We start from the raw sequence: 13,713 nt of genomic DNA, 5'->3' as shown, positions 1-13,713 counted from the left end.
CCATGTGAAAGAAAGTTCTGTTGTGAATTGTCTATATTGTGAACTGTTAATCTACCGGTTAAGTTCCAGCATCCTCAGCTCTCAGCGCCTTGGGCTAAAGCTTCTCAGGAGCACCTCATTTTCAAGATTCCTTCTGCAAATCAATATGCAGATTGTGTATCTTGTTTCAGAACATTTACAAGGAGGCCTTTAAGGACCAGTATGGACTGATAAGATCAGAAGAAGCTTGGAATTCGTTCCCAGTACAATTAATTTTTGCAAACATTATTTGAAAATTACATACTTTTCACAAGGTGTCTGTCAGTTTCAGATCTGCTTTTTGGGATCTTAGAGTTGACGCTGTATTGGCCATAAATTTCCATCACAGAAAACTCAGATATTCTTTCAAGAAATCTCTTAAAACGCACTTCTTTCGAGAAGCCTACCCTCACTCTGCTTACCTACCAAACGCAACACCACATACAGTACCACATTTCTCACCCACTTAATTCGATCTTGCCCACTCCCACACCTTGTGTATTACTCCCTTCCCTTTAGACTGTATGCCTATGCATAGGGCCTTCCTCACCTTTTTGTACCTGTATTGATTGTGATGTTTGTTACTCCATATGTTCTATGTATAGAATTCATGTGATTTAGTTGTATAATCACATTTACTTTACAGTGCTATGCAATATGTTGGCGCTATATAAATACATGTTAATAAAATAATATTGAGGAAAACCCCATAATTTAAATACAAAATGCTCTGTTATAAAGATAGCTAGAATCTCAGCCATAAAGCAGGACAGGACTGTTGCCCTGTGTGAGAAAGGAAGACAATTTAAATAATTCCATCCCTATCCCGATGCACCCAAGCAGGCTGTGCAATTCAGTTCATATAAAGTTCTCCCTAAATGCTCCCTTTTGCCTACCCTATCACAGAATGTCTTAAAACCTGGACATAAGGCAGAATTTTGGGCTTGTTTGCTTGAGGAATGCTTTTCAGTCTGTAAATCTTAAGTTAAAGGCTATTTTGTACACTGTTAAACATGTTGGTGATGGGCGGGTAGCCAGGGCACAGAAAGACTGCCAAAAATGATGGGTCTGAACACATAGTTCTTGAAGAAAAGATTTATTTTTAAAAACAGATTAGAATTATTTTTAAAAACAGATCAAGTAGTGATATAGGCTTTGTAGCTGCTTTCTGGAACAATAACCAAATTCTTGCTATTTGCTCTGTGGAGTCAGCCCTGTTAGCATAGCAATTTTCCAATGAATTGTTATGATATTACATAATGGAATTGTGGTGTTTATACAAATGGCCTGTAGATGTCACTGTGCCCAGACTTATACTGTGAATACTTCCTGGACAGCTTAAAAGTGAAAGTTACTGTTGTGTAATGCCTGCATGAGCCTGCTAATAAAGCACTGTTATACTCTACTCATCCTCGGCTACCAAAACATAACAGAGTGACGATGAGATGGCTCTTCTACCTCTGCAGCAGCCTGCACCTTTTCTTCCAAACCCTGGTGAGCCTACAATACGTTTAACTGCTTGGATCCGTGTGTTTGAAAATTACATTATTGCTGCTGACCAAGGGGAGATTTCTGCTGCTAGAAAGCGTTCTTTACTTATTCACTGCCTGGGAGCAGAGGGACAGCGTATATTCTATACATTACCATTACCTGATGATATTTATGAAACTGCTCTTACTGCTATAAAGAATTTTTTGTACCAAGAGTAAATGTGGTGCCTGAAAGATATAAATTCCGCCAATGTGGACAACGTAATGGCGAATCCAAAGAACAATTTGTAGCAGCTTTGAGAGAGCTGGTTGTTACCTGTGAGTTTGGGAATCTAACAGATGAAATGCTAAGAGACCATATAATGGAAAAAACAAACTCACCTCGCATTAGTGAGAGACTAGTGCGAGGTGAGTTTGTTTTTTCCATTATATGGTCTCTTAGCATTTCATCTGTTAGATTTTTACAGATAGCACCAAAGAGCTGCCATGTTGTGTAATGTTTATTTTTTTAATAGTTTTTGGCCAGTAGAGGGATCTCTTGAGCACTGAAACCCCTTTACACTTGTTGCCCAGGCTCTGAGTACAAAGGCAGTGATTTGTTAATGCTCTCTGAAGTCTCCAGTATTTATTTACTGGGCTCAGGTGGAGCAGTGTGTGGTTGGAGCACAAGAGAACTGTGTTCTGACTGTAATTGAACTTTTTTGTGGGTAATGAGATATAGTGGGGAAAGACTAAAAATCTCAGAAAAATTACACAAAGAAAGCTGTGGTCTCTGTATAAGGTGCTGTTAAAATACAATGTTGCAGGTTGTCAGGGGCTGCTGAGAGTTGTGGTCCAACAACCACTGAAGAGCCATATCATGAACAGCCATACTGTTTACAAATAAAGGGTACTGCAAAGTCTAGCCTGTGGCTCCACCACTAACAAAGGTAGGCAAAAACCCAGTAAAATGACAATATAGTTGTTACATGACCAGACTCTGATTTATATTCCTCCTGCAAAAACCTGTCGCCTTAGGTGATTGTGCCGGGAAATGGTCTCCCTCTGCCAAACAAAACCTGTTCTGGTTAAACAAATAAACAAATTCCCTTATGGCTGTTTACCTACCGTCACAAGCACGTGCCCCATAATCTCCCTAATAATGTGTGCTATGTTACTGACTCTAACGCTCACCAGACAAGAATTCCAGGCCCTGCTGTGGATAAAATTGGTCATTGTCATTATTGCTGTGTCTTCCTGAGCAGATACCCACATTAGATACCCACAATGCACTGCTGGTACCTGCCCTGGCAAAATACTATAGGATTGGGCATGTAAACCCCAAATTTATATATATATATATATATATATATATATATATATATATATATATATATACAAACACACATATAATCAGTAATTCAATCATCATCAGCAGCAAATATTATGGAAAGGTAAAAGACTCTGGGATTAGCTGAGCATTTCCTTCCCTTACAACACTTTATTGTGTTGCCCAGCTGCTTTCTTTGTTCTGTGAAGTTGCCTGAAATATGTGTGCCAAATGCTGAAATATTCTTAGCTTGAGAACTCCTTCAGTTTAAAGAAGTTTGCTAGATGGTGTTGTTAGATGGTTTGTGTGCGGAAGCAAATCTACTCTTCATAGATACATTTATATATGAATGGGAGCTGCCAGGTTGCTTTTTCTGTATGTCAGCAGGGATTTCTTGTTTCTAAAATAACATTGCAAGTCCTGCCTCCTGGCATCTGCTGTGCCATGGATACTCTTGTCTAAAGGTTAGACGGGGATTCGAACGATCGAACATCTTACGATTTTTCGGCCGACATCTGTCAGGAAATTGATTGGTCAGATTAAAAAATCTTTGTCGGTCCCAGTGCAATCTATCTATGTGTGCAGGGCCAAGCAGGCAAGCCCTTTGTTTTCCTGGCAAATTGGTCTTTTTAGTTGATGGACAATTCGTGCGATCGTTCCGAGAAAATCGGGGTCTCACGGTGACGATCGGATCTTTTAAAAATCTCAACATCTATGGCCAGCTTTACATGGCCCAGCAAAAAAGGGGGGTTGGAGAAGGGGGAAGAAAATGGAATGGACATGATAGAAACAGAAATGTTTTAAAAGGGCATCGTGGGGAGAGAGTGAGAAGAGAATTAGAGAAGCAAATACAACTGCTGAGTAACATGTCCGTGCTGTCTATGTAAAGGATAATGGAAAAATTGTAAGACATAGGAGAGGAAGAGGGGGCACAATAGGAGGTATAAGGGTTGTGAGTATAAAAGAGAAAGGGTAGAACCTGATTGTGGAAGACCGCACACAATCTGTGAGTGAAAGAAAAAGGGCAAAGCCAGAAAGAAAGGAGCGTAAGGAATGGAGTAGATAGAATAAAGAGGAATTGTTCAAAGAAATAACCCCTGGTACTGCAGGCTGAGGCATTGGTTTAAGTCTTAGAACTGGGTTTATTCTCCCATGCTGGACTCTGCCCAGTTTAATGTCAGCTCTGTGCCACATTATGGAAACCCGTGCCAAGGCACCAACTATGGAATCTGTGACTTCATGTGGCCGAAACATAGAAAAACACAGATAAGGACTCAGGTCTCCAGGCTGCATGTGGTGTCTTGCGATTCTGGAGTTCAGCAAAAGTCAGTCAATTGTTGTCTTGCCTGGCAATAACACTGGGTACTAGGATGTCTTGGCATAGGTTTGTGAAGTGGTGTAAGGCACAGGGTAAGAGAGTGTGGAACAATACAAAATATAAGTTTGACATAAGCTGGAATGATTATCCTAGTTACCCTTGGGCTACACTAGACTCCTGTGCCATTGTGCCCATACTGACCCCTGCAGCTGTACTAGCAGCTGCCTTGATGAATGCTGCTAAATGCAGATTTGCAGAGATGAATGACTTGTTGCTGTACATACTGTAATTTTTGTTTGCTCAGTGATATCCCAGCATGCAACTGTATATTTGCCATTACATGTAGCTGCCATTGTGCTAGTTTCAGCATAGGGATTGATCATAGGCTTTCACTGAACTTTTCTTCATAGTATTTTCCCCTGAATGCTCAAGTGTAGCACAAGTGGATCGTGCTTTTCTGTTAATCAATAAATAAGATGCAGATATTCAGAGAAGTGTGCAGAGTGTTGTGTGAGAGCTTTCATTCTCTACATTTTTGCATGATACAGGTGGGAAGGAGCTGTCTCGCTGCTTGTAGGCTCTCTTTATGGGCACAGCTACTCACTATAAATACTTGGCTGAATTTCCAGGTTTATCTAGAGTTCATTTTGATAGCCTGCAGCTACGTAAATCTATGAGTTTGTGTTTTGTTTCTTATCTTACTAAGGATTTCGATGCTTTGAATGGAGCTCTAGTTGCTAGTAGTTTTGTTAAATATTTGTGAATTTTGGCCTGAAGTCCCTGGGAGGTAGAGTCAGGTGAGGAAGTTATGTTACCCGAACCAAGGGCTTCATTTACCCCCCCCCATGGTCAAGCCTCATCTTTGTGCCAAGCTGTGTCTGCCATGTCAGTTACTGACTCGCTTGGATTATGTTATCATGTTAATTGTAAAATAATAGACCATCAAAGCAACAAGTTATATCTCTGTAAACAGCATACCCCTACCAATTACTCTTACTAAGCCACCACCCCACACTGCCAGATTGCCACCCACCCATTGCACTTGTCTCTCTCAACTGAGGATCTCAACTTGGATATCCAGCTCAGCACTTATCCCATGGACCTGATATGTGTTTTGTCACTGCACTGCCTGTCACCCAAGAGCAGAGCCAAGCAGCAGCCGTGTTGGGTGTCTGGGCTGGAGCTTGCCAGCACAAAGGGAATTGAACATGCAGGGCAAGATGGAGAGGGTAGGCCAAGATGGAGGACAGAGACTGTGGAACAAGATGAGAAAAGCAAAATTGTGACAGGCGTAATAGTAGGGCAGGATGGTAGAGGTAGAGTAAGATGGAGATTGTAGAGCAAGAAGGAGACAGAAGGCTAGATGAGACTTGAACAAAATGGTGACAGTAGGCATCATGGAGAAAGTGGGGTGAGACAGACAGGACAACAAGATGGAGACAGTAGGACCCTGGAATTACAACTTCCAGCAGGGCCATAACTAAGGATGGGCAGAAGAGGTGCATGAACCTTCTCTGCCACCTACCTCAAGTCCAGGTCCCCTCACCTGTGCTGTTGAATCCATTGTGGGAGGCCGTGCACACCTATTTACGCGCACGACAGAGGGGAGGAGTCGATGCAACCGCCGGGTTGCATAGGGCACCTGGTCGGCCTGGCCCTGCACTGACTTCTGGTACCATTCATTAGCTAGAGGAGCACTCTTAACATTTGCGATTCCAACCCAGGGGCATTTCAGCCCCCTCTGCCACCCTGAGGTGACTGAAGCAATGGAAATTTGTTCTCTGCACTTGTAGGGCCAAAATTCTGATTAACAAAAACTTAATTTTAGTTCTTAACGTTACCATGGATGGCTTTTTGCTGACCCAGGTAACCTGTGGGGTGGTGCCAACTGAGGTAAATTTGTCAGCTTGTTTCATGGCTGAAGTGCCCTGTTCCAAACTCTTCATCCCAGGTCCACAGCAGTGGGACTGCTACCCAAAAGCATGAGGAGCATGTAGGAGCAAGTGGACTCTCAGGGAGATATATTAGCCTCCATCTACATTGTGTGTGCCTTGTCTATACACTTAAACAATAAAGAATAAAAAAAATAAAAATAAATAAATAAACTGTGTCTGTCCTTAATACCAACATCTGCTTGTTGCTGATTTTACTGACAGAATCAACTCTTCCGAAAGGAATAGCATTTCTGGTTCATATATTGTATATATCAGCACTGTGAAATTCTCATCTCACCATCTGAAATGCACTGATCTTGATGGTAAATGGCTTATATATATATATATATATATATATATATATATATATATATATATATATATATATATATATATATATATATATATATATATATCTATATCTATCTATCTATCTTCCCTTGTGTTAAAATATATTAATTTGTTATCCTTTATTCATATGGAGCTGAGAGCTGTTGAATCACATCAGTCCCTGCACCAGTGGCACGCTGCTAACAATCTATATTCCCTACCAGCCAGTTATGTTATAGTACAGAGTGCTAAAAGTGGGGGTGCATGTTACAAAAACTTTAAGGATGGAGGGACATTTGTAAGGTGTTGGGACTCACAGCATCTCAGTCTGAGGATGTTAGAAGCCATTTGGGACACAGCAATCATTTGTAGGGGAATTAAAGCAAAGCACAGTGAGTTGAGTTAAAAGTCAGTTACAGTAAATGAGAATTAACCTTGGCACTTGGATTTTATTGTTTCTGATAAAAGCGTGCATATATGGTTTATTGCTTCCCATCCACACTGTGGCCAAATCCTTTCACCTGCCACTTGGGAGCCCAGCCCATTTGCAGCAGGTGCAGGGTTAGGAGAGAGCTGGGATTGTGTGATCCATCCATGTCATTCAGTGTGTTTGACCACTCTGGAACCGCATGGGTTGTACCTCTGCCCTATTAGCTGTCCAATCATGTTAGCCAACAGTGAGTCTGTGTACATCCAGCATTAAGCTACCCTTGTCTGCTAGATAATAATAGCTTCTTAGCAAACCATCACTTTATCTCTGTATAAATTAACAGTTATTGATACAATTGTCTTACTAGGTATCATTTATATTTGTAACATTGAGCCAGATCAAATACATTTAAATATTATAATTCCTATGGCACCATCATTCAAAAATGTGTATGTATCTCTTTAAAATGATGTTTTAGATTGTAAGCTCCAATGGATAGAGTGGACAGTACTTTCTGTATGGTTCAGTATTTGTATGTATCTGTTTGATATATAGTATACAGTACATCCTTCTATAGTAAGGCATGTGAAAAACTGTGGAAAAAAAAGAAATGTACCAATTTCAGCATTCAGATTTTGGTAAATTTCCTGCTTTAGTTCAGACTGATGAGAAGACAGTTACACTCCAGAGACAAATTACACCCCTCTGAGGTTATGTTGAGTGCTGCCTTCCATGTGGCTGAGCTGTCAGACATGTTCATACACGTGTGGAACTTTCTAATAAAGCATTGTTCACCCCCGTGTCACTTGGAGGGTTAAAGGCTAAATAAGACATTTATGACGTTTTATGTTTATCAGCCACAAGAACGTCTGGAGTTACTTGAGCATGTTACTGTTTGCTGAGTGACAATAACACTTGCTAGTCAGGCCTGTAACAGTGGAAATGCAAATGGCTGTCATTCAGCTCTAAGTAAACCAACTCCTGCCATTTCTCCGTGATTAACCCCCCCTCCTTCTCTGGGAGTTTGGTTAGGGAATTTCACCTGGGGAATGGAATGCTGTCAGGATTAGCTTTCTCCCTCTCCCCAGAGCATGGACTTTGTACATAAAGGTGCACAGGTGCTTTACTGGGGGTGAGTAGCTGTAGCTGAGAGGAATATGAGCCCCTGGCATTCAGCATGGATTAAGAAAAAGTCAATTTTATTGTGCCACATATTAATATTACAAAACATCCTGCAGCTCTGAATACACTGGTTGGAAAATAAGGATGTAAAGTGTTACTGTTGCCACTTGCCCTGCTTTCTGCATATTGTTTTACTATCTCCATCTTGCTTACTCTCAGCATCTTGCTATTCTCTTCTCCAACTTGCCCGATTCTTATCCATCTTATTCTAGTCTTTTTGCTCTACTGTCTCCATCTTGCTCAAATTCCACCATCTTTGCCCTGCTAATTCCATCTAGCCCTACAGTCACCACCTTGCCTAATGTCTCTATCTTGCTCTTCATCTTGCCCTACTGTTTCCATCTTGTCCTTCTGTCTTCTTCTTGTCCTCTTGTCTTCTTCTTGTCCTCTTGTCTCCACTTTGTCCTTTAGCCATGTTTTTGCCCTACTGTCCACAACGTGCCCTATTTTACCCATCTTGCTGATATGTCTTCTTCAAGTCTTACTTTCTCTAACTTTCCCTATTGTTAAGATCTTGCCCTACTCTCTCCATCTTGCCTTATAGTTGCCTTCTGACCTGTTTCTATACAGTCACAATCTCTCCCTCCCATTAGATAATTGTTTCAATTCAAAATATAAATCGGCAAAAAAGCCAATTAATTGCCAAAATTGAAAAAAACCCTCAAATCCCTCAAGCAAATTTTAGAAAACCATTACTGCCAACATGCGAAGTTAAGGATAAGTTTCCCTTTAAGTTTCCCAGGTCACCAGATGCTAATATTGGTGCGCTGCAATTGAACACTTCATCCCATAGTCACATCAGTAGAATATAACTTTACTGTATATTTGTTAGGAACCCTGGCCCCTTATTCTTAGCTCCCTAACTGCAGGGAATCCAAAACAGCATAGGGCTGCCAGTAAGGGGTTAAGGCAGCTGCCTGTATAGTTATATTTCAGAACATGTGGAGGGAGAGAAATGGACAAGGAATTCCTTGGTCTTCCTCTCCCTCCCTCCACCTCTCCCAGCTGTATATTCCCTCCCACCTGGTCTAAGCACAGGACTCAGTCCCTTCCTCTCACCACAGCCTGCTTGTATTCGCCTCACATTTCTGCCCTGTATCCCTATTTTTTTCCGTTTTTCTCCTTCCCCATGGCTGCTGGATTCTATGCTCTGTAAGGCTACAGAGTGCTGCCAGCCGGGAGTACTTGTTGGGTGTGTATATGTTTTGCTTGGAGTGAACGGCGCATGAGAAAAAAATGGAAAGGGTGGAATAAAATAATCCCCCTCCTTCCACTCAGCCCTGCGAGCTTTTCCATGCACACTGTTTGCCTGTAAGCCCCACGTTTAGTTGCACACAGGAATACTCTTGCACTCACTTCTTTCTTTGGAACTCAAGTTTTTATTTTAATGCTTTTTTTTTAATGTACAAAAAAATCAGACATTCTCAGATTGGTGTTTGGTGTCCCTTCTTGGCTCGCGGCTTTTACTTCCTTCCTCTGTCAAGGTGAGATGGAAGCTTTACTGGGAGTGACAGATTAGAAACTAGTGCCTTGACTGATAAGCAAGCATTGGATTTGCACTGACCACAGGGAGCCACTTGCACTTTAACAAGGTGAGGAATCTGTGTGTGTTTGTGCTGCATCTGTAGGCAGAAAGGGTAGAATTCTAAAGTAATTCAAATATTTACTCATATAACAAGAATAAATGCTGAATGTGAAATCTTGTGCATTATACAGTAAACCCACATCTTTGGTCTAGGCTTCTGATGATTAAAAGTGTGATTGCTGTGCCTTAGCCTTCAAGGAATCTTTGAAAGTCACAAGAACACATGTAAAGGGGAAGTATACTCTCTGCAAATTGTCTAAAAAAAAGTCAACCACCCTAGTAACTATAAACAGTTTTTTGCTTATTAGATTGTGATCTTAACCATTTCCTTAATGGTTGCTACATGGTTTTATTTACTTTTATTCTAAAATTAAAACCACTTCCAAGTGTTATTGAATTATATTAGAATCCCATCGTCAGGTATTGGATGTGAGTTTCAGTTCAGCAACATTGGGGGGGGGGGGAAGTTTGCTCTCATTGTTAAATAATTTACTGTAAAATGCACTAATCAAAGCACAGATACTATGTTTTCTGTTTGTGGGATGGAATTAAAAGAACGCGGTTCATGAGCGTTGGCGGAGCCATAAGACCAATTCAGTCAGTTCCTATAATTAAGTGAATAGCAGAGAGAGAGAGGAAATATTCATATTTATATAGCTTCTGTGGTTTGGCCATATGCTCCATACATTGCTGGACTGTGTAGCACAGAATAAGCTGTCAATGAGTTTGCTAATTTTACATGTTTTCATCCCTCTGTTTTTGGCACAGCTACTCTGAGGGGCTTTCAGATTCTGACCATGCACCTCTGTTATTCTTCATGTCTCCATGGGTTTGCTTGGAACAACCTGGAGTGTTCCTGGGGTGCCTCTGACAAGGCATAAAATTGCATTTTACTGGGGTCCCCAAAAGTTGTGTTGCGCTGCCTGATGGGGTGTGGTTTTAATTAGCATTTCCTGCGACACAAATGTTTATCCTGTATCTACTTTTGGAACTGAATGTTATTTCCTGTCTGTTACTAAACATGGTTTAACCAGCAAATGTTTGTCATAGCGCTGTATGGAAAATGGATCAATTCTGCTGGCTGTTTTCTGCATTCTGAATGATAGCTTGACTGCATTCTCCAAAACTGTGGATAGATCCCTTAGCGTTACACATGTTTAGTAGGGAGAGATGGTGCCTATAGTAGCAGTGGGATAATAGTCTCTGGGAAGGGACTGTGGCTGTGGAATAGCAGGTATAGTAGGGAGAGATGGTGCCTATAGTAGCAGTGGGATAATAGCCCCTAGGAATTGACTGCGACTGTGGGATAGCATGTATAGTAGGGAGAGATGATGCCTATAGTAGCAGTGGGATAACTCCCTCTGGGAAGGGACTATGGCTCTGGGATAGCAGGTATAGTAGGGAGATATGGTTACTATAGTTACAGTGGGGATAATAGCCCCTGGAAAGGGACTGTGGCTGTTGAATACCAGGTATAGTAGGGAGAGATGGTACCTATAGTAGCAGTGGGATAATTCCCTCTGGGAAGGGACTGTGGCTGTGGGATAGCAGGTATAGTTGGGAGAGATGGTGCCTATAGTAGCAGTGGGATAATAGCCTCTGGGAAGGGACTGCGACTATGGGATAGCAGGTATAGTAGGGGAAGATGGTGTCTATAGTAGCATTGGGATAATCGCCTCTGGGAAGGCACTCTCACTGTGGGATAGCAGGTATAGTAGGGAGAGATGGTGCCTATAGTAACAATGGGATAATAGTCTCGGGAAGGGACTGTAGCTGTGGGATAGCAGGAATAGTAGTGAGAGATGGTGTCTATAGTTGCAGTGGGGACAATAGCCTCTGGGAAGGGACTGTGACTGTGGGATAGTGGGTATGATATATAATTGACAGCCTTATCACCACTAAAGGCAGTATACAGGGCATTTGCTAGTTGAGTGTTTCTGGCAGTGGTAGGATGCAGCATCTAAGAAAGTGACATGTACTTCTCTGAACAGAACATTATATAATTTTGGAAGAAGAATGTAAGGGATTGTTGCCATATGACCACTGTGCCCTTTTTGAAAATTAACCAATTAAAATCAACTTCGTATTTGCACTATGACCCAACCAACATGTACGATTTATTTTTTTGCTGACCCCTTGAATGACTGATAAGTGGGTTGTGTATCTATTTCACTGCGAAGGCAATCAGGGACAGCACTTTGAAAACAGAAAACGACTTCACTATAAACATAAATTAACATATAATTGTGTTTTAAAAGGGGAAAGAGCTGGACAAAATGTGTTCTGCTCCTAATCATCAGTTCATCTAAATTTCTCGCAAACTTCCTTTTGGCTGGAATATCTGTTGACACCACAGAGACTCCAACTATAAATTAGTCAATTGATTTGGGAAAAGTCTGACAGAATTATTTCATTCTTATTTACATGTGAGAAATTATCATAAAGCTTAAAACGAAAAACCGATTCCTAAAACCAGCTAAGTAGAAACAGTGGGACCATTAGTGTATTATGATGCATGCAGGGTGCATTCGCTGGGGGCTTAGTCCACACAGAGCTCTGTTTTTGGGACTGAGGACAGAGATATTTAGGTTAGGGCCACTTGGGGGATGAAATCAGCCAGTGGATTTTGGCTATCTGATTTTGGCCCCTGTGTGGCCCTAGCCTTAGAGTTCCCTGATTAGCTCAGCCTATAGCCTTGTGTCTTTATATGGTCACATAACTCCTTAGTAACTTATAATATCCTTATAATTTACAGTAGTAGGTACATTATCTCTTATAATACATGAGGCCTCTTGCACAGCACAAGCTTAGAGGCAGACTAGATGAGACACATTGCTTTTTATCTGCTCCCAAATTCTGATAATTCCTGCATGCCACTTTCCATTTTATTTTAAGACTGATGCATGACTAAATAGGCTTGGAACACACGCCCCTATCGTATCCCGCGCTCTCTTGGTTGACCTATTTGATTGGTCGGGTTAAAACCCTCACGGTATTATGTCTTGGTACTTGCTTGTTCAAGTGTAAGGGAAAGTACCATCAAGGGATAATTTTGACTGATTTTTTAAAGTATTTATTTTGGGGTCTATGAAAAAAGTATTTTATTTTTTAGCACTCTCTGTTATCCTTTCTGGGAGCAATTGCTTTGCCTGTTGGAAGTCTGAGAAAAACCCTCCTGACCTATAAATCACAGTGTCCCCACTCATGGATAAACCTTATAAGTGCTCCATAGTAATGTCTTGTAGGCAATTTCACCATCTGAAATCATTGGACCCATACTTACTTAGCCTGGCCCACAAAGGACCTAGGTTATCAGCGAATGCTCATGTGAGTTCACAGCTGTCATACTGTGCGTGCTTGAGCAAACAGCATAGAGAGAACAAATGATGCTGAACTTGACAGTCAGGGCAATTAATAGTTATTCACTGGGACAGCAGGGAGAGGCTCCTGTGCTTATCCTGTTTTGCATCCCTGTTTTTCTCTAGAAGCTGGGAACATGGAGGAACATCTGGGAATGCTGTTAGTTGCTGTTCATCTGGGGTGTGCAAACAAGCAGGCAGGGGTGCGCGCTCTTTGAAAAATTAGCAATAATCATGGCAGTAAATCACTGTTATTGTTACACAGGCCAGGATGGTTGGGAAATCATTTAGAACATTACCAATCCAGAATAAAGCAAAATGAAAAAGAAGGATGGCCAGATGCATTCCCCCTCTGCATGTCACCCATCTGCTGTCAGAGTGCGGCACTTTTGTCGGCTTCCCCTGCAATCACAGTGAATAATCCATTCCTGTGTTTGCAAACATTGTTATGTTGTTTGGAGAAATGCCTTCCTTAATCTCCTGAAATGCGCTGAAACACATTTGATTCCTTTTTAATCGATCTATTTAAAGGGGCACGTACATTGAGCTGTGGCAAGACCCTATTTTCTAAGTTCAGAATGTCTATGCAAACCCTCATTTATATTTATAGGCACCAAGTTTGCCAGGTGCAGTAACCCATGGCAACCAAAATGACTTTTAAATAGGTTACCAATAAGTGGTACATGCTGATGCTTACCCCAACCCTTTTGTTGACATACAGCTTTCAATTGTCAGTTGGGTGCTGGGAGTTGTACTTA

At 41.3% G+C, this 13,713-nt stretch overlaps 1 protein-coding gene across 7 annotated transcripts in view; it reads left to right on the top strand.

The window, feature by feature from the left end:
* The window catches only part of tns1.S (tensin 1 S homeolog), a 199,378-nt gene that overhangs the window by 87,779 nt on the left and 97,886 nt on the right, over positions 1–13,713 (top strand). The window contains exon 1 of one of the 7 annotated variants that reach the window (XM_041578028.1): positions 9,553–9,603. The exons of the other annotated variants lie outside the window; for them this stretch is intronic. The gene's annotated coding sequence lies outside the window, so the exon portion shown is untranslated. Of the gene's footprint in view, positions 1–9,552; positions 9,604–13,713 lie in introns of those variants that run through there. 7 annotated transcript variants of the gene reach the window in all.

The sequence above is a fragment of the Xenopus laevis genome, chromosome 9_10S (genome assembly GCF_017654675.1).
Source record: "Xenopus laevis strain J_2021 chromosome 9_10S, Xenopus_laevis_v10.1, whole genome shotgun sequence".
Taxonomy (NCBI): Eukaryota; Metazoa; Chordata; class Amphibia; order Anura; family Pipidae; genus Xenopus; species Xenopus laevis.
Note: the sequence above shows the minus strand (reverse complement) of the source record. Positions and strands in the feature narration are given on the sequence as shown.